This window comes from Podarcis liolepis (assembly GCF_965112155.1).
Source record: "Podarcis liolepis genome assembly, chromosome: 4".
Classification (NCBI taxonomy): Eukaryota; Metazoa; Chordata; class Lepidosauria; order Squamata; family Lacertidae; genus Podarcis; species Podarcis liolepis.
The window spans coordinates 60274130-60296674 of record NC_139558.1 but is presented as its reverse complement, the minus strand read 5'-3'; the positions used below and the strand labels follow the sequence as shown (position 1 = coordinate 60296674).

General features: G+C 40.4%; 1 long non-coding RNA gene across 2 annotated transcripts in view; it reads left to right on the top strand.

Annotated features, from left to right (window-relative positions):
- Positions 1–1000: 1000 nt before the first annotated feature.
- LOC310705849 overlaps positions 1001–22545 on the top strand; it is a 45150-nt gene continuing 23605 nt past the window's right edge. For both annotated transcript variants that reach the window (XR_014525491.1, XR_014525492.1), the window contains exons 1-2: positions 1001–1073; positions 2762–2866. This is a non-coding gene — a long non-coding RNA (uncharacterized lncRNA). The remainder of the gene's footprint in view (positions 1074–2761; positions 2867–22545) is intronic.

Below are 22545 nucleotides of genomic sequence, written 5' to 3'. Positions count from 1 at the left end.
TCTTGCGTGGCCCTAGCCCCTTGACAGAGGTTCAGACAAAAGCATGGCAAGCCCCTGGATTCCTTTAACGGAATACCCTTGCAGCAGCAGCATTGGAGGGGCAGGCACTGCCAATCCATGTCCCTCCACCAACCAATTCATAAAACCAATGCCGAACTGCAACAATACAAGTTGTGATGATTTGCTACGCAGCAGGCAAAAACCAAGTGGCACCAGCCAATCAGCCAAATGGACAAAATTCCTACCAGGCCCCTGACCCCAAAGCAGACAACCCCATGACAGGCATAGCAAGGTCAAAGCGAACAACCCTAAATATAGGGAGGGTGGGCGGGTAATCTGATGCACACAGCGAAAAGAGGAAGCTCAACGCTGCGTGCAGGGAATATAAAACTTCTTGGCTGTCAATCAAAAAATGGCAACATCAAATTCTCCCCAACAACAAGAGGAACCCAATCGCAATGGTGGCCAACTACCTTTACCCGTCCAGCAACAGTGGGATGTCTTGTAAGACCCCACCGCAACATGTGCTCTCCATGAAGGAGAACACGCTTTGTTGTTGTTTGGGGAATGGTTTGTAGTTCAACTCCCTTTCTTTCCACTGTGTGGTGTTTGGAAAGCAAAATATAACACTTATTGTTTTAAAATCTGTTTGAATTTTGCAGGTATGGTTAACATTCAACGTTATTCATTGAAAAGGCTGTTGAGCACATGACATAAATGCAATTTATCAGTGATATTCATAGCTGGGCTTTTCTCAAATAAATTAGTTCATTGTTTCACTGAGATCTTGTAAAACACGCTATATTTTTCACCCTCCTATACTCCTCTGGCATTTCCGTTCCATCATTCACCAGTGTTTGCATCACCCCACATAAACCTTTGATCAGCAGTTTTAAATTTTCTGCTTCCTTTTCTCTCTATCACAGTTGAGTAGGATGAAAAAATATGACTTGGGTTTACTCACCTATGAAACCACTTCCTTTCACATTTTCCATTGCAGTTTATATGGCTAGGAAAGAACAGCTTCTTGGGACTGTAACTTGTGCTTCTTGAGTCCTTGATTTGGATCCGTGGTAAGGTATGCTCTTCTACAGCAGTCTCTTCTCTTATGCATTAAAAACCAACAACACTTGCTTTTTAATATCTACCGGAATCATAAAATACGAATTTGAACAACTCTATATAGCTGTTATGGATCAAAAGCCTTAATTATTTTTGTAGGGATGGTAAAGGCAGTTAACTAATAGTTAAAGGTTAATTGGAGTTAAATACTGTTAGCTAAAACACAAAATATTATATAAAGAAATGTACAAATGTTACACTGAACACTACAGATTGTTTGTTTGTTTGTTTGTTTGTTTGTTTGTTTACTTACTTACTGGCTTTTTCCAGACAGGGACCCAAGGTGGCTTACAGACAACATAAGAACAGCTAAAAATATAGCCCAGGGTGGGGGGAGTATTAAGAAACAATTAAAAATTAAAAGAAGAGAAACTCTCTCCTCTATTTAAACCATACAGATAATTACCATAGCAACAGTCCTTTCATTAAATGCAATCAGTAGAATAACCACCTGCTGGCAGGACAACAAGGAGGGAGCCACTCAAACTTCTCTAGGGCGGGAGTTCCAAAATTTGGGAGCAGCCACCAAGAAGGCCCTCTCCTGTGTCTCTACCAAGCATACCTGTGAGGGTGCTGGAACTGAGAGAAGGGCCTTCCCCAATGATCTATGAGGGAATATGGTCTTTCAGAGAGCTTGGACCTAAGCCATATAGGGCTTTATAGGTTAGAAGCAGCACTTTGAATTGTGCTTGGAAGCAGAGAAGTAGCGAGTGAAGCTGTTGTAATAAGGAAATTGTAATTATCCTCCTATATCATAAAAAATATCAAAGCCGTTTACAACAACACATTTTCATTAAAAAAACCCATGGCCACTTAAAATCAGAGCCCAGCAACAAACTATTATGGAGAAACATATTCTTCATTGCCCTCACAAGCCTGGCAGAACAAAGTTTTCAGTAGGCTTAAAAGTCTTAAAGGCTTAAAAGTCAGAAGGCTTTTGTTGAATGGTTCTAGAACATGGGAAATGCTATTTTTTAGACGGAGGTGAAATATCACATTGATTACTCCTTTAATTTTTGACTTAAAGGGAAGGGAATGTGTAGATTTTGACTTTCCCGTAAGAACAGAAAATGATCTACTGTTCAAAGCTTTGGAACAAAATGGTTCATTAGTTCCCCTCCCCTTGCGTATCTGAGGAATGTCATGCCCTCACAATGGCACACATTTTGAACTCTTTCCAATTTCAGATATTTCCCATCTCTTTTAATACCTCATTGCTTTTGCATCAATTACAGCCTGACCTAAAGCCTCACTGGAAGTAGATATGATATATAGTGGAATCTATTTAAATGAATTTCTGATGAAAGAATAAAACTGTTAAAAGAATAAATTTACCACACACAGATTTATACAAATCCAGTATATGCAGTGAAATCCTCTTAAATGAAAAACTGATGAAAGATTAAAATGTTAAATGAATTAAAACCCGGCATCTCAGTGATATATAATGATGATTTGACCTATTAAAGGAGAGAACCTGATGAACATAGTACCAGTGGAGTGCTCCAGGATGTCAGTTTTTAAATATGCAGTGAAACTCTGTAAAGTAAATACATGATCAATATATATATCTATTAAGACTAAATTTATTGTAGACTAAATAAATAGTAGACATTTATTACTCTTGCTCACTCGGTAGGTGAATGCAGTATGTCGTCTGATGCTAATGGATGAGAGAAGCATGTGCTACAGACTGGTAAGAATTTAACTCAACGTGTGAATCAGAGGATTATTGCATTCAAAGGTATGCAGCCCATTCACCTAGCCAGACTAAATCAGAAAATGCAGGAGGGGGACAGGGAGGGATTATCACGCATTGTACCTGTGGCTCTGTAGATGGGCATTTTGCTTAATACATCACAGAAAATGACTGCACAGTTCCTGTGTTGCAAGAGAAGCATGGATGATAATGTGTGATGTGCATAAAGGTCTCTTACTCATGATTATTTTCACACAGTACACTGACACCCACATTATCTTTGAAAAGGGCAAAAGGAATTCTCTTTAAAACTTAAAATTTAAATCAATGCACATATGTATAACCAACCTCCTGGAGGAGATTGTTATTATTAGCTGTATTGCTTTCATTACCTGCTGCACCTTTTTGTTGAAACAGGCCTGTCCAGACGTGTAAATTTGCCATGTATATTTATATGTAGTTTTATTTTATAATGAATATTTTAAAACTGCTATGGAAAAAAAATCAAGCTAGCTTGTTTCTAACAGCTACTTTACCAGTAATTTTAATGTATATTTTTTGCAAAGCACTTAGAGATTTTGATGATTAAGTGGCATATAATCTTGGACTACTGCAACACGCTCTATGTGGGGTGACCCAGAAACTACAACTAATCCAGAATGCAGCAGCTAGACTGATGACTGGGAGCGACTGCCGAGACCACATAATACTGGTCTTGAAAGACCTACACTGGCTCCCAGTACGTTTCCGAGCACAATTAAAAGTGTTGGTGTTTAGCATTTAGGCCTTTAAGCCGGAATTAAGATTGCCGGAAGAAATATCAACAAGCTCAGATATGCAGATGACATAACCTTGATGGCAGAAAGTGAGGAGGAATTAAAGAACCTTTCAATGAGGGTGAAAGAGGAGAGCGCAAAATATGGTCTGAAGCTCAACATCAAAAAAACTAAGATCAAAGCCACTGGTCCCATCACCTCCTGGCAAATAGAAAAGGAAGAAATAGAGGCAGTCAGAGATTTTACTTTCTTGGGCTCCATGATCACTGCAGATGGTGACAGCAGTCATGAAATTAAAAGACGCCTATTTCTTGGGAGAAAAGCAATGACAAACCTAGACAGCATCTTAGAAAGCAGAGACATCACCTTGCCAACAAAGGTCCGTATAGTTAAAGCTATGGTTTTCCCAGTAGTGATGTATGGAAGTGAGAGCTGGATCATAAAGAAGGCTGATCGCCGAAGAATTGATGCTTTTGAATTATGGTGATGGAGGAGACTCTTGAGAGTCCCATGGACTGCAAGAAGATCAAACCTATCCATTCTTAAGGAAATCAGCCCTGAGTGCTCACTGGAAGGACAGATCCTGAAGCAGAGGCTCCAATACTTTGGCCACCTCATGAGAAGAGAAGACTCCCTGGAAAAGACCCTGATGTTGGGAAAGATGGAGGGCACAAAGAGAAGAGGACGACAGAGGACGAGATGGTTGGACAGTGTTCCCGAAGTTACCAGCTTGAATTTGACCAAACTGTGGGAGGCAGTGGAAGACAGGAGTGCCTGGCGTGCTCTGGTCCATGGGGTCACGAAGAGTCTGACACGACTAAACAACTAAACAACAACAGAAAAATAAAGAACATCAATAAATAATTATACAAATATAATAAAGTGTGAGTGTGTTGTAATGATATATAGTCATACCTCATGTTACGTTTGCTTCCTGATACGTCTTTTCAGGTTGCGTCCCGCAGTGACCCAGAAGTACCGGAAAGGGTTACTTCTGGGTTTTGCTGCTCGCGCATGCGCAGACGTGCAAAATGATGTCACATGCATGCGCAGAAGCGGTGAATTGCAACCCGTGCATGCGCAGACGCGCTGCTGCAGGTTGCGTTCTGCTCATGTTGTGAACGGGCCTCTAGAACAGATCCCGTTCGCAACCAGAGGTACCACTGTATAACACTTCTACAGTATTTGTTTGTGTCTTGGTTACCAAGTCATTAATGAAATCATATCTATATTTGCTTTTTTCTAGCAGTGCTGCCAAAGAAAGGCAAAAACACTTCATGAAGCAGTAATGAAAAACGTGCTAAAACATTAAAAGAAACCAATTTTCTCCAATTCCTCTTTTCTCATATCAAGCATACCAAGACATTTACAACATTCCTGCCTACATTGCTTATTTGTTTTTTCCCCTCGGCAACCGAAGGTTGTAGATAGTCGCTGCACATTACAGACTCTTGCAGCACTCCAAGGGCCATCTCCCTTCCCTCAAAGTGGAAAACGATGGCATGGTGCTGCCATCTTCCTTCTAAGAGGACATACATATACTTCTCAAGAACTAAATCAGGGGTAGTCAAGCTTTTTATACCTTCTGCCCACTAATGCATCTTTCTTGATGGTAAAATTTCCTTACCGCCCACCAGTGCTCGATGGAAGGAGGATTCAGCTTGTGCCATACAACTCCCCACCGCCCACCTAGAATCCTGAAACGCCCACTAGTGGGTGGTAGGGACCTGGTTGACAACCCCTGAGAGGTGATTTCAACCCCTAACACCCAATAGCTGTTTTTAAATGATAAAATCCTGGAGGATCCAGTTCATTGTTCTCCAAAAATACATCTTGTTTGATATTAAGTATGCTTTATTTTCAAGCTTCATAATGTATGCTTTGGGCCTTCTTAAAAACACTTCTTTGCAACTGTTTAAACTCACTGTCGTGATTCTTTATTATTATTTTTGCCATTCTGCAAGTTAACTAAATGAGCCTAGCAGAATATGTATTAAGGAACGCTATTCTTAAATAATTGTTTTGTTCTGCTCAGGGGAATAAAAGTCATTGCCAGATCCACTGTAATAGCAGAAAACAAGTTTAAATCTAGATTTGAATTGGCAAGATTTTTTTTTTTAATGTGAAAATCCCCCCCCCCATACTACTTCTTTCAGATCAGTGGGATGATCATGCTGAATCCCCTGATGTATCTTTGAAAGAAACACCAACCAGAGTTGTCCATCATATATACACAATGCAGGAGACGTAGACGATTAGATGAATGTAATAAAGGACAACCAAAATGATTCTGAGCTTTGCGAATTAGAGTTTTGAAAGAAGGTTAATCAGTCTTGCCCTTTATAGCTCATGTTAAGGAGACTAAGAGGGCGATCTCCTTGAGAAACACAAGTTACTTTAGAGATGAGAACAGATTGTTCCCACCAACAATCTGTTTAAGATAGCAACTAGCTAAAATGAATGAGAGATGGATATATAAAAAGAAGGCCACCTAAAATCAATACAGATTTGATGGGGCTCACAGGAACAAAGTCATAAAATCCAATAAGGGCAATGGGATTGGTGAATGAACCCTTGCAGGACAAATACTTCTGTTAACCAGGAGGCTTCTCAAAGCAGCATTAAGAGTGAAAGGATGCTTGATACAGGCAGAGCGAGAGTCAGGATCCTTGGGCACATACTGAGGTGCACATCACAAAGCAGGGGGCACTGCCAATTTCTGGAACCCCCTGACTCTGCTATTTCTGCTGTGCCTGTTCGTCAGCCTCCTGTAAGCAGCTGGGCAATGGTAGGAGGAGGAAGTAACTGCAACTTCCACTCACCTTCCTTTTTGGGTGGCTGTGTGGATTAGCCCAAAGGGAGAGGGCAAGTGAATTGGCTGTGGTGAAAAACACATGGCCAACTCAGGCAGCAGGTCCACTGAGGGCATGTTGGCCAAGGACCTCCCCAAACCTGGATCCAGCACCGGATACAGGAAGAGTCTTAGGGCATACCAATTAGAAGAGTTCCAAACCTCAGCCGGGAGCAGCAGGGCAGAATCAAGTGGCAGGTCCATCACCAGATCAAAAATAAAATACAATAAATCAGGGTAGAAAGTGGTATTTTGTTTTTCTATTTTGCTGTGCAAACTCTAGGCTTGATCAACCTGGGAAATGGGCCACTTTTGGATCCACTTGGTCTGTTTTCCTTTTCTCTATAATTCCCCATTGTGGGGTCTTGTACTAGGTATCAAGGTGGGAACACCATGAGTGGTAACTTCCTAAACACCCTACTTTGGGTGGGTGCAGCAGGGGCCTCTGTAAAAGGCAGCCCCAGCTGAAGGCCAATGCTATCCTATGGGCACCCTGCATCAGCCTTGCCATGCAGTTCAATGTAGAGCAGGGGTCGCCAACATGGCACCCTCTTGATGTTGTTGGACTACAACTCCCATTTCCCATCACAACTGGCTATGCTGACTTGGCTGGTGGAGGCACCACATTGACTATCCCTGGTGCACTGCCCATTGCTGAAATGACTGGAAAAGACCTTGCAAGTAGATGATTTCTGTTTGTAATCAAAGTCCACAAATGCTGGCTTTATTGCAGTGTCTGTCTAAAGCATCTCCCCAACATTAATTTCCTTTGTACTGCCAAAACCCATCAAAGCCACAACCCTCTCCCAGTAAATCTGCCCCTTCCGATGCTTTAGTTATCTTCTTCCTTGTTGTGTTTGTCATGATCTTTGTATCAGCACTAGAAGTAAATAAATGAAATGAATTTTAAGTTATTCATGTTGTTTGTAGAGGGTGGGGGATGAGAGCTGGGATTTAAGGCTTCGGGAAAGTGGTGTGCAGTAGGCTAATCTGCTTTAATACAGGGAAATCATTCCAAAGCCATGCTGGCTCTGAAGTGTTCTTTGTTTTGTTTCTGTGTATATGAAAAAGCAAAATACTTAGTACATTACGGCAATAATTGCTGTGAATATAAGCCGAATGTATTTTCATATACTATAGACATCCATGTTTCATTAAGGGCAATCAAAGAGCAATTTTCTGTGTATGTCTTTGTGTATTTCTAAAGAAAGAAATAATTGGTACTAAAGAAAGTGTTCCATGTTTCACCAACCACCTTACTTAATTTTCATCAAGATTATTGGTGTCACCTTCCAGTAAGTCAGGAAAACCTGCCAGGGTAATTAATATATGGAGAGCAGAGTTTGCGACTTTGTCAAGTATTTATGAAGTATTTAGTGCCCCCTTCTTTTCATTATAATTTCAGAGCATTTAAATGTATTTGTCATGCTCTGAGTTATGATTTGCCTTTTTCTATGAAAGGAAAGCTTCTTTTTTATTTGTGTCATAGAATGCTGGGATTCTTGGGGTTCAGTATTAAATACAATATTTCATACTTTGTGGCATAATCACAGACTTGGAGATTTCCAGACCCCCTGCAAATAATAAAGCCTTGCCTCTTCGTATTTATGCATGACTTCTGCTTCACCTCTTGAACCTTTTCAACATACTGTCAAGCAGACTCTATTTTCTCTGATTATCCGAGATTACTTTCCGTCCTCTCAAATGCAGTTCATTACTTTCTTCAATGGAATTCCAAATCTGTGCTCTAACAGATTCCTAAACCTTAGCAAACCTGTACATTACTAAGCCTTCGCTGTGCTTGCCATATGGTTAACCTGATTTCAGTGACCCAAATCACATAATTTTGATTAATGATGTGTAATTAGAAAAAATACCATGCTGGCAGTAATTAAGTCCCTCATGAGCTTATCTCCACCAGCCATGTAAGGAAAGCTATTTGACAAGCTGAAGAACCCATAGAAAATGTAGGGTGTGAATTCAGCCCCTCATATCACTTCAGGTCATCAAGCTAAATAAGCATATTTATTTATATGAATACCACACTAAAATCGATAGTACTAGAATCAGTCAGTGGGATATGGGTACATGATCCATAGCTTATGCACACATCACATGACTTTATGGATCAGGGACTGTGGCATCAACTGAATGTATATGTGTATTTGAATGTTGAATTATACATTGAAACGTGCATCACTATTCCTACTGTAAGAACCAAGAAGACCCTCTTGGACTAGAGTCCAGCACCCGGTTCTCACCGTGGCTGCCCACATGCCTGTGGGAAACCTATAAGCAGACCCAAGCACAAGAGTGTTTTCATCTCTTGTGGTCTCTAGCAATCGGTATTCAGAAGCAAACTACCTCCAACTATGATTAATCCACATTCTGTTTCTGTGATTAATCCAGAGAATCCACATTTTTTGACAGACTAAGCACACATAAATATCTTTTTTAAAAATAAGCAACAAGCAGACTGGAATTTTTAAGCCACCACATGCTAATACTGCAAGGTAGTTGTTGTGTCATCTCAAAAATTAAAAACAAAAACCAAAAACTGGTTTTCAGTTGCATCTGGGAAGCTGTTAGGTTTTGCTGCAATGTATAATTTTGTGACTTGACTGGGCTGTGGATGTGTTTAGAAAGGGTTCATTAAAATGGCACCTGCAGGAACCACTCTGCTTTCCAGTACCTCCTTTGGAGTCCACAAAAGATCTCAGTAAATCCCCTCAAAAATCTATATTGCCTGTTCTGCCTTGTCTGCATTGAATGTGCCCTCTTAAACATACCCACATTTCATTACCAGGACTAGACAACCACCCATTATTTTATTTTGAACAGAGGAGAGATGCAAAGAGCTTCTCTCTATGATGGAGCATGGGGGTCGGTAGTGTAGATGCCTTTTCTCCAATGATGTGGGGAGGGCATGCCTGTACAATTTTGTGGGCCTGCCTCCTTTTCTGCTTTTTGGGGGATGTAGCAGCCATATTGTGCCACATATCCACCACAGCCATTGTGTATTATGCCACACCTTCATGGGAGCTGATTTATGACTAATCTCCACAGCACTTCCTCAGACTTCCAGGTGTGCCTATTGGCCAAAAAGGTTGGCAACTCTGATATAAGTCTCATGCCACATTAGAAAAAAGCAAAAGACAACACTTAAGGTAGCCATGTTTCCAAAACCCATGGTTGGGCAACAGTTTTATTGGATCAACCAAAATGTCAGAAAATTGTAAGCAGGTGCTTCATAACTCTTCATCAGACTAAATGTTGTACAAAGCAGGGGATGTGGGAATAAGGAAGAAAGGTGCAAAAATTAGGTTTTGTACTGTAGGAATGGAGGTTGGCATTTGGATTCAGTATCAAGATGGAGATTGCAGATTGATTGATTGATTGATTGATTGATTGATTGATTGAGTGTCTGTTAGGTGCTGCACTGCTGCAGGGTTCAGGTTACAGCTAGGATTCTGGGATACAGAAGCAATAGCTGATCTCCATTCTTAAAATCATAAAGCCTGGCAGTTTCCAAGATACATCTCACACCTCAAGCAAAACACATGTGTTCCTGGTAAGAAGAAGAGAACAGAAGTCAAGAGAAATAAAGCAGTCTTCATATTAACAAAGCTGTAAAGCACTGTTATTCGTCTGATTAAGTGGGAGTTTGGAGATCTTAAAATGGCCATCAAATCACTTAGGATGTATCATGGTTAAAAGACCCATTATGCTGTGAGTTTGGCAGCTGTGCTCCAATCTGTACACCTGAACATGGACAGGCAGGTTTTAAATGTACATGTTAAAGGAGGTGTATTTGGAGGTCTCAAAGCATTGGCTCATGTTGCTCATTTCCATCTACAAGGGAAGTAAAAACTCATCTGGAATGAGCTTGGGGTAGTGTATGTGGTTGTCCCCCACTCAAGAAAGAGAGAGAATGAATGAATGAATGAATGAATGAATGGCTAGCTGGCTGACCCAAGGCTGATTGGGTCTTTCTGGTTTTCAATGGTCTTCCTGCACTGTGTTGTAATGCCACCCTACCTCCCAGAATGCTGGTTTTCAGAACAGCTATGGGAATAGCTGTTTGAGAATTGAAAATCACCTCTCTGCTGCCAAAACAAACGTACCCAGGAACAAGAGTGGGTTTTAGGTACGGATGGGAGACTACAACCATACCAACTGTCTGCAAGAAACAATCCTGAAAATTGACCCAAACAGAAAGAAGGTACTTCCCAAGTGCAAAGCTGCTTGGCTTGCTGACCTGGTCACATAGTTCACAGCGATCAATAATGGTTCCATTGCATGCAAAGAGATTACATTAAATAATTGCATATGCACCTACAAAGCAGCTGGCTTGTAGTTCACATTGCTTTTCAGCAATCAATGAGAGTTTTCGATAAGGGTTTCACTTAAAGTAAGGAGCTAACATTAAATAACTTTTGCAATCTGGACATACTGAATGCTGACAATGCATGTGCAGAATTTTCTTTTATATTCTCACCTTGAAAAGGACACCTAAGAGAAAAGTTTTTGACTTGTAATACAGATGATCAGTACCAACATGAGAAATGCCCATTCCAAAGCAGGAAATTACAAACTTCTGTGTGAAAAAAGACCCAGCTGAGATAGTTAAAAGTGATTTGTAATAGTGGACATAATGCTTGTAATTTGGGGGACTGTTTACTTCCAGAATGACTTTGTAAGGCATATTCTGTATGTTGAACAGCACATAATCCATGTCCTAATTTGGGTCTAGTGCAGACTGAACCTGCCTCCATCTCTCCTTCTCACTTCTAACCTCCCCTTCCTCTTTTATCATCTTACCTGGATGTTGTAAAGGCAGCAAGAACCCAAGATGGGAGCTACCTCAGGGTCTCCAACACCATTCAGGAATACAAGGAACCATGAAAAATGTACATATACAATAAATATGCACAAAATCGTTCCTGGTGGTTCTCGATACTTGTAATCAACACTAGTCTTATTATAGCCCCAGCTATGAGTCTTCCCTTTTGCTGCCACATCTAGATGTTAGGAAATGGAAAGAGTGACGGGAAGGCGGGGGTGGGGGGGAAACAGGTCAGTACTGGGTTAGCCTATACTGTAGAAGTTGCAGTCCTAAATTAGCCTTCTATTATATGGCTGTGTGTGAATAAAATGCAAGCAGGTGAGCCCATGCCTCATTTCAAAGGCTTCTTTTTAGACATGCCTGATTATTAAAGATTCGTTTTGCTGTGAAATAATCTCGTTGCACAAAACATATTCAAGAGCTCCTGAATGAAGACTCCATTGTTGCAAATGCAATGTGCTACATAGATGACTCACTGGGAAGAAAGAAATGAGCAGATAATAAGCCATTCATCTAAGAAGTCACTCTTTTTGTATAGTTTTTTCCAGGTTTGTCTACACTAGGGATAATGCTGTCTTGTAGTTGTGGGCTTCAGCTCCCAACAGCCCCAGGAAGCACAGCCAGGGATCAAGGATGATGGGAGTTGATCTAATGACATCTGGAGGCACTGCATTGGATAACCCCTGAGTCTATGCTGTACCAATGAAGGGAGAAGAACATGGTGCCAGGGATACCAATTTATTTAAAGCTTCAGTTATTTATCATTTCTGTTTCATTAAAAAGAACGTTACAGCTTTGGGCTGATACAAATCTCTGTAGTTCATTCACAACTTCTGTATGACTAATTTCATGTTGTTCAAAGTTTCTCCTAGTAAGTTTCTTGTCTCACATTATTAACATTTTTGTTCTTAGGCAGATACCAAGGTACCCACATAAGACAGCGTAATTTAAACCGATTAGGAAGGTGGCTCACCATTTACCTTTTCGTTTTGTTTAAAGTAAGAACTATCCCAATAGGAAATTAATGGAGGGGGGGATATGTGGAAGAGGGGGGAATGATCCATAATGCCATGACCTCAACAAATTTAAGGGAACAATTGTCATTATGTTTAAGAAAGGGACAAATATGTTCCATATTAAAAATTTAATGATGCTCAACCAGACTTGAGCATCTTTTGGTCTTCTTTTCTGAGATGAGATATGTCTAATTTAAAATTTAGTTTTTTATCATGCCAGTGTCTGGAATGTCTTTCCTGGTGGTAAGAGCTTCCATATGTGCAAATCCTGGGCAATAAGAATACTGTAGTCTGAAGGTTAAGACTGTAGCACACTGCCACCTACAGTTAGTAGTAGCTTGAAGAGAATTTGATAGCTGTCTTGATTCTGAGTCTCCTCTCACATAATATCTCAGCAATCAAAGTTCTTTAAACTTTATCCACCAATAAAAGGCAATCTATTTTGTGAGATGCTTCCAGTTCGATGGTCTTGTAAATGTCACTATAAAGGCTTCTTGAGGTCAATACAAGTGCTTAGCGTACCAATCTGTAGAAGCAGAAAGAGCAGGGGAGAAAGGAGCTGTTTTACTGTTTGAGTACAAAGGACATGTCTAGATCCTGAGTGGCAGCCAAAAATTATTTGGTCTTGGGAATGTACAAATATGACATCAAGCCTGCTTTGTGTTTTGATGATCCAGTCCTGTATGCACCGTATGCAACCCCCAGCATGGCTCGAAGCAACCTAAAGGCTGGCTTTAATTGAATTGGTTGTCAAAGCTTCAAGGGGCCATTTTGAGAGCCATAGGGGCAACACTGCACATCCTAAGGGAACATTCTGATTTTGTCCCCTTCGCTGCAGGCTGTTGATTGGATAGGAAAGTTCATGGCACTTGATGTTCTTTGACAGACAGTTCCACTCGCCCGAGGGCACCTTTCACCCAACTGACAGCCTGATCCCCACTATGTTCTTCATGAAGATTTGAGAGTACATGCCAAAATGCTCAGTAGTGCTGTGAGTGAAGGAATGCTCTTGAGTTGCAAGACTCAGAACACATTATGAAAATACTGAATTTTTAAGGGACATTTAAATCCAGTGAATTGAGATTGGCTGAGACTGAATATTAGCTGGTTTAAAGATAACCCAATCTAGACTGAAGGTTTTGGGTTGAGTCTTCTGAATGAATAATAATATTGGGTGGATTGCAATTATGTAATTTTCAAATTACTTACAGTGATTAGTCCTCCTACTTAGTATATATTTAGTAGGCATTATAGGGCAGGAACCCAATCCTAGGGAAGTTTACTTGCATTGAGATAAATGAAACTTAATTACTTCCAATTAACCATGCATATGTCTATGTATTGTTCATCACTGTCTGTCTAATCAGTATAGGTCCAAGACACAACACTGCCAATCCAGGTAGGGGCATACACACATTCATCTCTTGTGAGCTGTTAGAATATGTTTATATAGGCATCCTATATAAATACAGTAATGAAGAAATGAAATAAGGTTTCATTTCCTACAGCTTGATAGTCCAATGAGCCTTTTTGTCCTTCCACGTAAAAATATGAGCTCACATTCCAGTTTCTATTGAAATAACAATCTGTTAAAAGTTAAGGGTACCTAAAATGTGTGCTGGACACCCCATATGACCAGCATTACCAGTGCATATCTGTGCACATCTGCATAAATTGTGTTTGAATATGTCTATGGTAATGTGACAAACCAGGTACATGGGTGTATATACAGTAACCCTGCCCTTTCTATTTAGAATCTGAAGCCTGTCTAGTTTCCTAGATCCTTGTCTCTTTCTGTTTTCTAGGTAATACTGACCCTTGGCAGCTTTGCACATTTCATCAAATCCCCTACATTAATCTCTTAGATCATCATGCCCTCTCTAATGTTTTAATTAATATGCCCCCATCACCAGCCATATTACTCAACAAATGCCTTTCCTCTCTTTCTTTACAGATCCCCAGGCTATACTTTAGGTCACTGCCATTTTTCTTAGACTCAGGGCTCATATCTGTCTTTTGCAGATTCCTGTGCAGTGAGCACTCATCTAATCCCATTCTGCTACCAGCCACAATCATTCAGTTTCTTCCTGCCCTTCATTTAGCACAGGAGCTGTCCTCTTCTTCATCATCATTCCAGTTTCTCCAAAGCCATATTTAAGTTTTCCTCTGAGCTACATCTATGTCCACACCGACATTTTCAAATCTTTTCGTATGTTTGTTGTCCCCTAAGCAAAGAACTAGTGCATTTCTGGTATGTTTACTTACTCCCACGATCATTTAGCTTCCTTCAGAGGAATTTCTGAAATTATTCGGGCATCTATTCAACGGCTGCATTCCCCATTCTTACTACTGGACCACCAAACCCATTTCAAGTCATGAAAGACAGAGCCTATACTACTTGAAAGGGACGCGGGTGGCGCTGTGGGTAAAACCTCAGTGCCTAGGACTTGCTGATCGTAAGGTCGGTGGTTCGAATCCCCGCGGCGAGGTGAGCTCCCGTCGTTTGGTCCCAGCTCCTGCCCACCTAGCAGTTCGAAAGCACCCCTAAGTGCAAGTAGATAAATAGGTACCGCTTTATAGCGGGAAGGTAAACGGCGTTTACCAGTGCAGCCTCGTCCAGTGCACTCACCAGTGCAGCCTCGTCACGCTGGCCACGTGACCCGGAAGTGTCTTCGGACGATGCCGGCTCCCGGCCTCTTGAGTGAGATGAGCGCACAACCCTAGAGTCGGTCACGACTGGCCCGTACGGGCAGGGGTACCTTTACCTTTATACTACTTGAAGTAATCTCCATTAAAATCAATGGACTTTATAGTGAACATTTTAAATTTTGGTCCGTGCTGACATCAACACCCACCACCGAAATCTCACAAACTGCCTTTATTTGTGGTGGAGCTAATAGTAGTTTATCTTTCACCCCAGCTGATGCAAAAGATTTCCAGTCCTTTGCTCTTCCTGACTCCACAATTTCTTTCAGGCTGAGAAAGCCGCTACCTTAATCCTTGCCTCACTTTCTTTAAAAAAAACCCCTGACTTCATTACTTATTTATTTTATTAACATATGCTATCAGAGTTTCAAGATCATCTTCCAAACATTTAATTAAAGCGGTCCATAACAAATGGTGTAAAAATACTAGGGGAATTATTAGGTTTCCTCCCACTGGACCAGTATAACAGCCACATCCAACCGCATGTTCTACCAAAAACAAAAAATGCATGGAATAGATGCTAGCAAGCTGTTTTTGAAAACTAAAAGAGGAAGGGTGTTATATCGAGAACCATTGCATGTGCATGAGAGAGAGGTTACATTGATCCTGAATGAAGTATAGTAGCTGTGTAATTTTAAACTATGGAGCTGTGAACATGGGAATAAACTATATATAATTCTACTTGGGGGGGGGAGACATGGCCATAGTGGTAATCCTTTGTCACACAATTCTACCCCAAAAAATAATCTGTAGTAAGGAAGCAGATGGGGGCAGCCATCATTTGTGATGCAAACTGTGTGGCAATAAGGCTGTGTACAAATAATAGCTTCTTGGTGATTTTTAGGCATTTTTGCTAGTGATACATATTTTTCATTTTGCTATCCCGCTGTGTTCCCTGGCCAACAGGTTCAACAAGTCTTTGTAATGTTTTTAAATCAATATAAAACATGCCCTCCCCAAGACTATAGTAAACCAGAAAAATGAAAACATATGCCATAAGCAATGGTAAGTCTGGTCTAATATAAATGTATATGCAGTGCAACGTAAGGAAGCCACCACCAACCTGATTCCTTCCAGATGTTTTTGACTACAATTCTGCTGGGGTTGATGGGAGCTGTATGTCAAAATATGTAGAGAGCAGCAGCTTAAGAGATATGCTATTCTGTCCACGATGCAAACTACTCTTCTTTAGCTATCAAACCATTGTTTTAGTCTGGGAACCTTCGGCCTTCCAGATGTTGGACTGCAGCTTTCATCATCCCTAACAATTGGCCATGTTGGCTGGGACTGATGTCAGCTGGTCCAATAACACCCGAAGGGCCACAGTTTCCCTAAATTCTTATTTAGTCTGTCATAGAACTGACAGCAATTTATTGGATTGAGCTGCTATCAAAATGCCACTCTGGAGGCCCCAATTTCTAGCCCACACCTGTATACTATTGCTGCAAGTTAGACAAATACATTAAAACAATCCACAAACAGGGTTGGATTCTGGTTTTTCTATTCTAGCCCAATAGAATATGATGTGTTCTAAGACACTATTCCAGTGGAGAATGTGAAACTTTAATCTGAACTGTAGATTCCAAATTCAAATATTTGGCTAGAGGAATATTTTAAATCAAGAGCTGATCAGGGGAAACAGGGCTGCAACACTGTGCTTTTGCTGGAGGTGAGAGAGAAGGGAAACATCTGGGAGATTTCAGCCTGTATTGTGAGCTTGGATTTGTTCCTCCCACCCCCTCAAGTATGGGAGCCACCACCTTCAGGCACAGGCCTCTTGCCTATGGCTCAGCTACCAGCTGAGCAATCCCAGCTGGTCCTATACTATGAGCAGTTCCAGTTCTGGGTAGGTGTGGCTGTTTCAGTATTACCTGTGCATTTTGAACTATTGGCTTTTATTGTGTTGTTTATATATGCTCTTTTATATTGTATGCCCTTTGGGAGAGAATTCTGCTTATGTACCTTGATGGCAGCATATAAATAAATGTTAATACTAATAATAATTTTCTGGATTATTATGAAAAGACCATTCAGCAGCTTCTACTGTATCACTTTATTATTGGAATGGCAGACTTTAAAAATCCTGTCCAGGCAGCATGCCTGTGGCACGTAAGAAGGAATTCTTCATTTTATGCATAGTCATCTCTGTTGTAGAAACAATATTTTCCTCTGAGGACAGTCAGTAGGAGTGAGACATACCACAGAACAAGTTTTGCAAATGTACTAGAACAACATTTTGAAAGGCTAACATAGCTTGTTTATCTTCTCACCATGAGTTACTGGACCCAAGAGAAGCATTTTGTCATTCGTTGGAAACAGGAAATCAGTCTTCCATGAACTGGGCATTCATGGAAGGCTGGTTTTCATGTTTTCTGCAACTGACAAAAAGCCTCTCTTGGGCCCATTTTGTCACTGGGATGCTATTGAGCCATTTTAGTATTTTAGGCCAGATTCAATGTTTCTTTGTGCCCAATGTCTACCATGAGGGAGGTTTGATGGGCAGGGCAGGATAATACCCCAAATAATTCACAAGAATATGCCAGTGCTAAATGTATAACCCATTTTAAAAGGGGGCTTAGTTCCACTGACCACCCCATCCCTTACAAATGCTAAGAACACATAACTATGTCTTTATTATGAGGCTCGGTGTATCCAAATTTCACCTATTGTGAGGTGTCTGTTAACCACATTCACTTAGCACTAAGACATTTTTCCCCAGAAACTGTCAGTGTGCTAATAAATTCAAAGCCTGCCTTGTTTCTGAATAGTGAAGGAAGGAGAAAGAAGAAAAGGGGCCTCTCTTTTTTTTGCTTTTTAAAGTTTTTCATATGTTATATTTTGTTTGACTTTTTGCACTTGCAGTTTTCTTATTTTGTTCCATGAAACCTATTCATATACAAATCATATGTCAGGTGTTAAAACTGTTGGGAGTTTCTGAGAGGGAAAGCACAAGAAAAGTACAACAGTACTTCAGTTTTTGAAACATTAGGGATACTCTTTGGCCATATTCCCAAACTTCGTTCTACAACAAGTATGGGACTTAAGAAGCTTATTCAAACTAAAATGAACACAGGTGTTCTAATGAATTGAAAAACAAGAAATTGAAATGTTCTATAATCATCACCTCTAAAATGTGCACTTGTCTAAACAGTTCTCAGTCTAGGGATTTTATGAACTCTGTGGTACCTATAGTTGGACTTCCTTAGGAAAACCTTGCTGAGAGTACAAAGGGAATGGATGGGCTCAACTGTACATTCTGCAAACCATTTATTGTGAGAAATGCCTTGAGAAAGAATAATCTTCATGATTCTTCTAAAAAATAAAAAGAGGAGGGGGAGATGTAATGCAACAACCCCCAGTTAGAGATTTCAGTATTAATATTGACAAATTAAATATTGACTCTATTAAGCACTGCACAATCCATCTGTTTAAGTGTGGGTGTGCAAAATGCAATTTCACCCTCTTGGGTATGAACAGCATGAAAGGTTTTAACTACTCCATTGGATTACAAATGAGGTAAACACACACACACACACACACACACACACACACACCCAGCTTGTCTTTGACATAGCAGGCTGCTCTGACTTGGAATCCAGGCATACTCTCAGCCAAGATTGTACAAAGGCCCAAGCGACTGTGAAGTAGAAGTGTAAATTTTGTGTTTTCTGATGAATCTTTGAAAAGAAAGAAAGAGGAGTGGGCGGAGAGTTTTCTTTTTCTCTTCTAGGTCTCCAATAGGAGCACTAGGTTGATCCTGCTGTGGGATACAAAGAAGAAACAGATTATGTAGGGAGCATAGGTGTTATGTAGGAAGCATGGCCTTCCATATAAATGATTTGATATATATAAGTGGCTCTTCTTCTGAACTAGTCTTATTGCAGAGAGTGTGCACACCCTCAAAAATGGAATGACACTGCCAGATAGACTCTTTCAAATGAAAGGGCCAATCATCTGCTGGTCTTCTTACATATATTACAGCAGGTGTGTGACATCCAGAAATGGATTTATTGGCAGCCATGCTCAATTATTAAGGTATAAAACAGACACGGAACGAATGTCTATCTCCGAGGCTATTATCAGTCTGCAGTAGGTTTCCTCACTGAAGAGTTGGTGCTTTTGAATTATGGTGCTGGAGGAGACTCTTGAGAGTCCCATGGACTGCAAGAAGATCAAACGTATCCATTCTTAAGGAAATCAGCCCTGAGTGCTCACTGGAAGGACAGGTCGTGAAGCTGAGGCTCCAATACTTTGGCCACCTCATGAGAAGAGAAGACTCCCTAGAAAAGACCCTGATGTTGAGAAAGATGGAGGGCACAAGGAGAAGGGGACAACAGAGGACGAGATGGTTGAACAGTGCTCTCGAAGCTACCAACATGAGCTTGACCAAAATGCAGGAGGCAGTGGAAGACAGAAGTGCCTGGCATGCTCTGGTCCATGGGGTCACAAAGAGTCGGACATGGCTAAACAAATAAACAACAACAACAAAGGCTTTAAACATCTATGGAATTCATAGGGATAGTCACAGAATGCATTCAGATGACCAAGAATGAAGATATAGTCACTTATGAACTCAGTGCACCACCATGAAACCTTCCATAGTCATTCAGAAATTTAGTGGTTTTGGATAGTAATACTGGAAAAGCAACCCAATGATCAGATGCTACCAGCAACTATTTCTCCATGTGGTACAGATTCCACATAGCAATCTCCCAGGATACCATGTGGTTTCCAGTAACCTTATCCAGTTAGTAGCTCAGTCAACATAATAGATTTTTTTGTGAATTTAATATCCAGCTAACGTGCTTTATCAATAAGCCTATGATGGAAACCACAGAATTTGAATCAATCCAGCCTTTTACAACTAAAACACATTTCAATGTATTGTAGTGAAGTACATAAGCTACAGTTTCCACCATGCAACTGTGCATATTTCAACCAGATACAAATGGAGAGACAAATTTCACTGAGACTGAATAAACATAATCACTTTTCCCCATTATTATTTTTCCGTTATTAACCCAATGTTTGCACTACCACACACGTACAATTAGGAGATTTATCCTTATCTTTCTAATTAGCTGGCATCTTATTATTTATGCAGAGAAAGAAAGAAGAAAGCAATAGAGCTTTCTGTACTGACACCTACATGAGAACTTTACAATTTAACCAAAGGACATAGGAAAGGCCCTGGGTGATGAGGTGAAAGACCTGTTTAGTCCAGCATCCAGTTCTTGCAGGGGCCAACCAAATACCAGTGAGAAGTCTGCAAGCACAACCTGTCATTTCCAAAGGGAAAATAATATCCATATGGAATTTAAATGACCCTCTAAGTTTAGAATGTGCCATAAGAATATGTGGGGACAAAGTTATTTCTGGGGAATACATGAAAAGTGTACACAATTTCAGGAATATTGCCTAATTCATTTTATTTAAAAAAAAAATTTATATACTGCTTAATTTAGAAACTTCAGTCTATAAGCAGTGTACAAAGATACAACAAAGCTGTATCTTCAAAGATTTTAAAGATGACATATGATACCTCATTATGTGACCTTAATGATTTAGGCATTCATGTGCTCTCATAATGCAAAAGCATCTTATGCTATTATCATGCTTTCACAAGGTTGTAAGCTAGACTCACAAGCAGTTGGGTTTGCTTACTTTCTCTCACCAGTTCAAGAAGCCGTCAGGTAATCTGTTTTGTTGTTGTTAGAGAAGAAGCAAAGCAACTTGGGTAAAGGCTAGGATTAGTAAAAGAATTTGCATATTCTCTGATTAACTCTTTGACTCGTTCCATGATAGTGCATCTGCCGATTAGAAGGTAATGTGAAAGAAATCACCAAAGATAATGCATCTAATGTGAATCTGTGGAGGTTCCAGAACCTTGCTTGTTCAACTTATGCAGCCACTTTCGGCACAGAAGTCCTATGGCTCTGTGTCTTCTTTGAAGGAAGGATAATAATCTCCCGGAACCATATTTTAGCATTTTAATTAGACCCCAAACATGCACTAAACATACCCTCAATAAAAGGGCACGCTGTAATAAAGTCAGTACAACATGCTTCTATAACCTAGCAAGGTCACTACCTGAGTGGAATTGGCAACAAGATAATTGGCAAGCTGCCAGCATAGCCAGCAACATTGTCATGTCCAACCCTTGGAGGACACTGCCTGTAGCTATTCAGCGGGAAAGTACTTGCAGAAGGCAGCGCTTGTCCTCTCCTTGTCCCACCAGCAGGGGGTGGGCAGGAAAAGTCTTTAGGTGTTTGCTTTTGTATTACAGAATACTGTGTTGCAACTCATCAAAAATTTTGTCTTCTTTCCTAGTCTGCAAACTGGAAACTGTAGTTTGTTAAGGGTGCTGGGAATTGTAGATTTGTGGGGGGATAAACTCCCGTTACCATTATTCTTTGGGTAATTCCTATGTGATTTTTTATTTATTTATTTTTGCTGGGCCTGTTAATCTCTAGAACTGTGTTTTATTTCTGAATTGAGTTGTGTCCTTTGTATGTTTCTATATAAAATCAATAAACACACGCAAAAGGGATATAAGACTAAGTTTTGGGAGTCTAGAAAATCAACTGAATAAAGTTTTTGGTGAATAAAATTAGTGTTGTTGTTTTTTGTTTTAGAACATTGCAAGTTTAATGCTGGGCAGGGAGAGAGGATTTATTTCACGTTTTAAAAAAGGAACTACAATCTCCATGATCTGCTTATAAGTCTTTAGCTTACAGTACAATCCACACTTCCATTTTCCCCACAAGTTTCTCCCAGGGAGACCCATGGTTTAGCGTTGAAGTGGAACAAACCACAATCAGGTTTTCTGCGGATTGCCATTTGTTCTGGTTTAGCGTTAAAGATCGCATTTCTGGGGGGAAGTGGCTAGGCAAAGTCAAAACCTCTTGGATCTGTTCCCTGAAAGCACAGGACAAGAAGAGAACAGCAGTCCTGTGCTTTTTAGACACAAGCCGAAGTGTGGACGAGCCCTTATTGTGTTAAGTTAACCTTTGCTAACCTAATGTGTTCAATATGTTTTTGCCGACAGCACCCACCAGCCTGACTCCAGATATGATGAGAGTTGTAGTCCAAAACATCTGGAAAGCACCAGTTTGGGGAAGGATGATCATAACCCACTTCAGATTATGATATCTTGGCTTAACAAGCTCTGTTGTGAACGAGCATTTTGTCCAGGTACACAACCCCTTTGTTATTCCCTTCACATGACTCATGATTCATGAAATACGGCATATGAATTTGAAAGTCTCCAGTTTTAACCTAATCCATTTTTTTAAATTATTCTGAGAGCTGTCTTTCTGTAATTCTGCTAGAAATTTAGCCTCCTCATCTCATTTCCACACTACATTTACTCATTGCGTTCTCATTTCTCCTTGCACTGCACCTATATTATCTTCTCAAGATCTCATTCCCTTTCCTTGTGAGTATCCTTCATGTATTTGCAAAGCACAGTCATGTCTCCTCTCAAACATCTTTTTGCTAAGTTAATCAGGTCAATATTTCAAAGCATA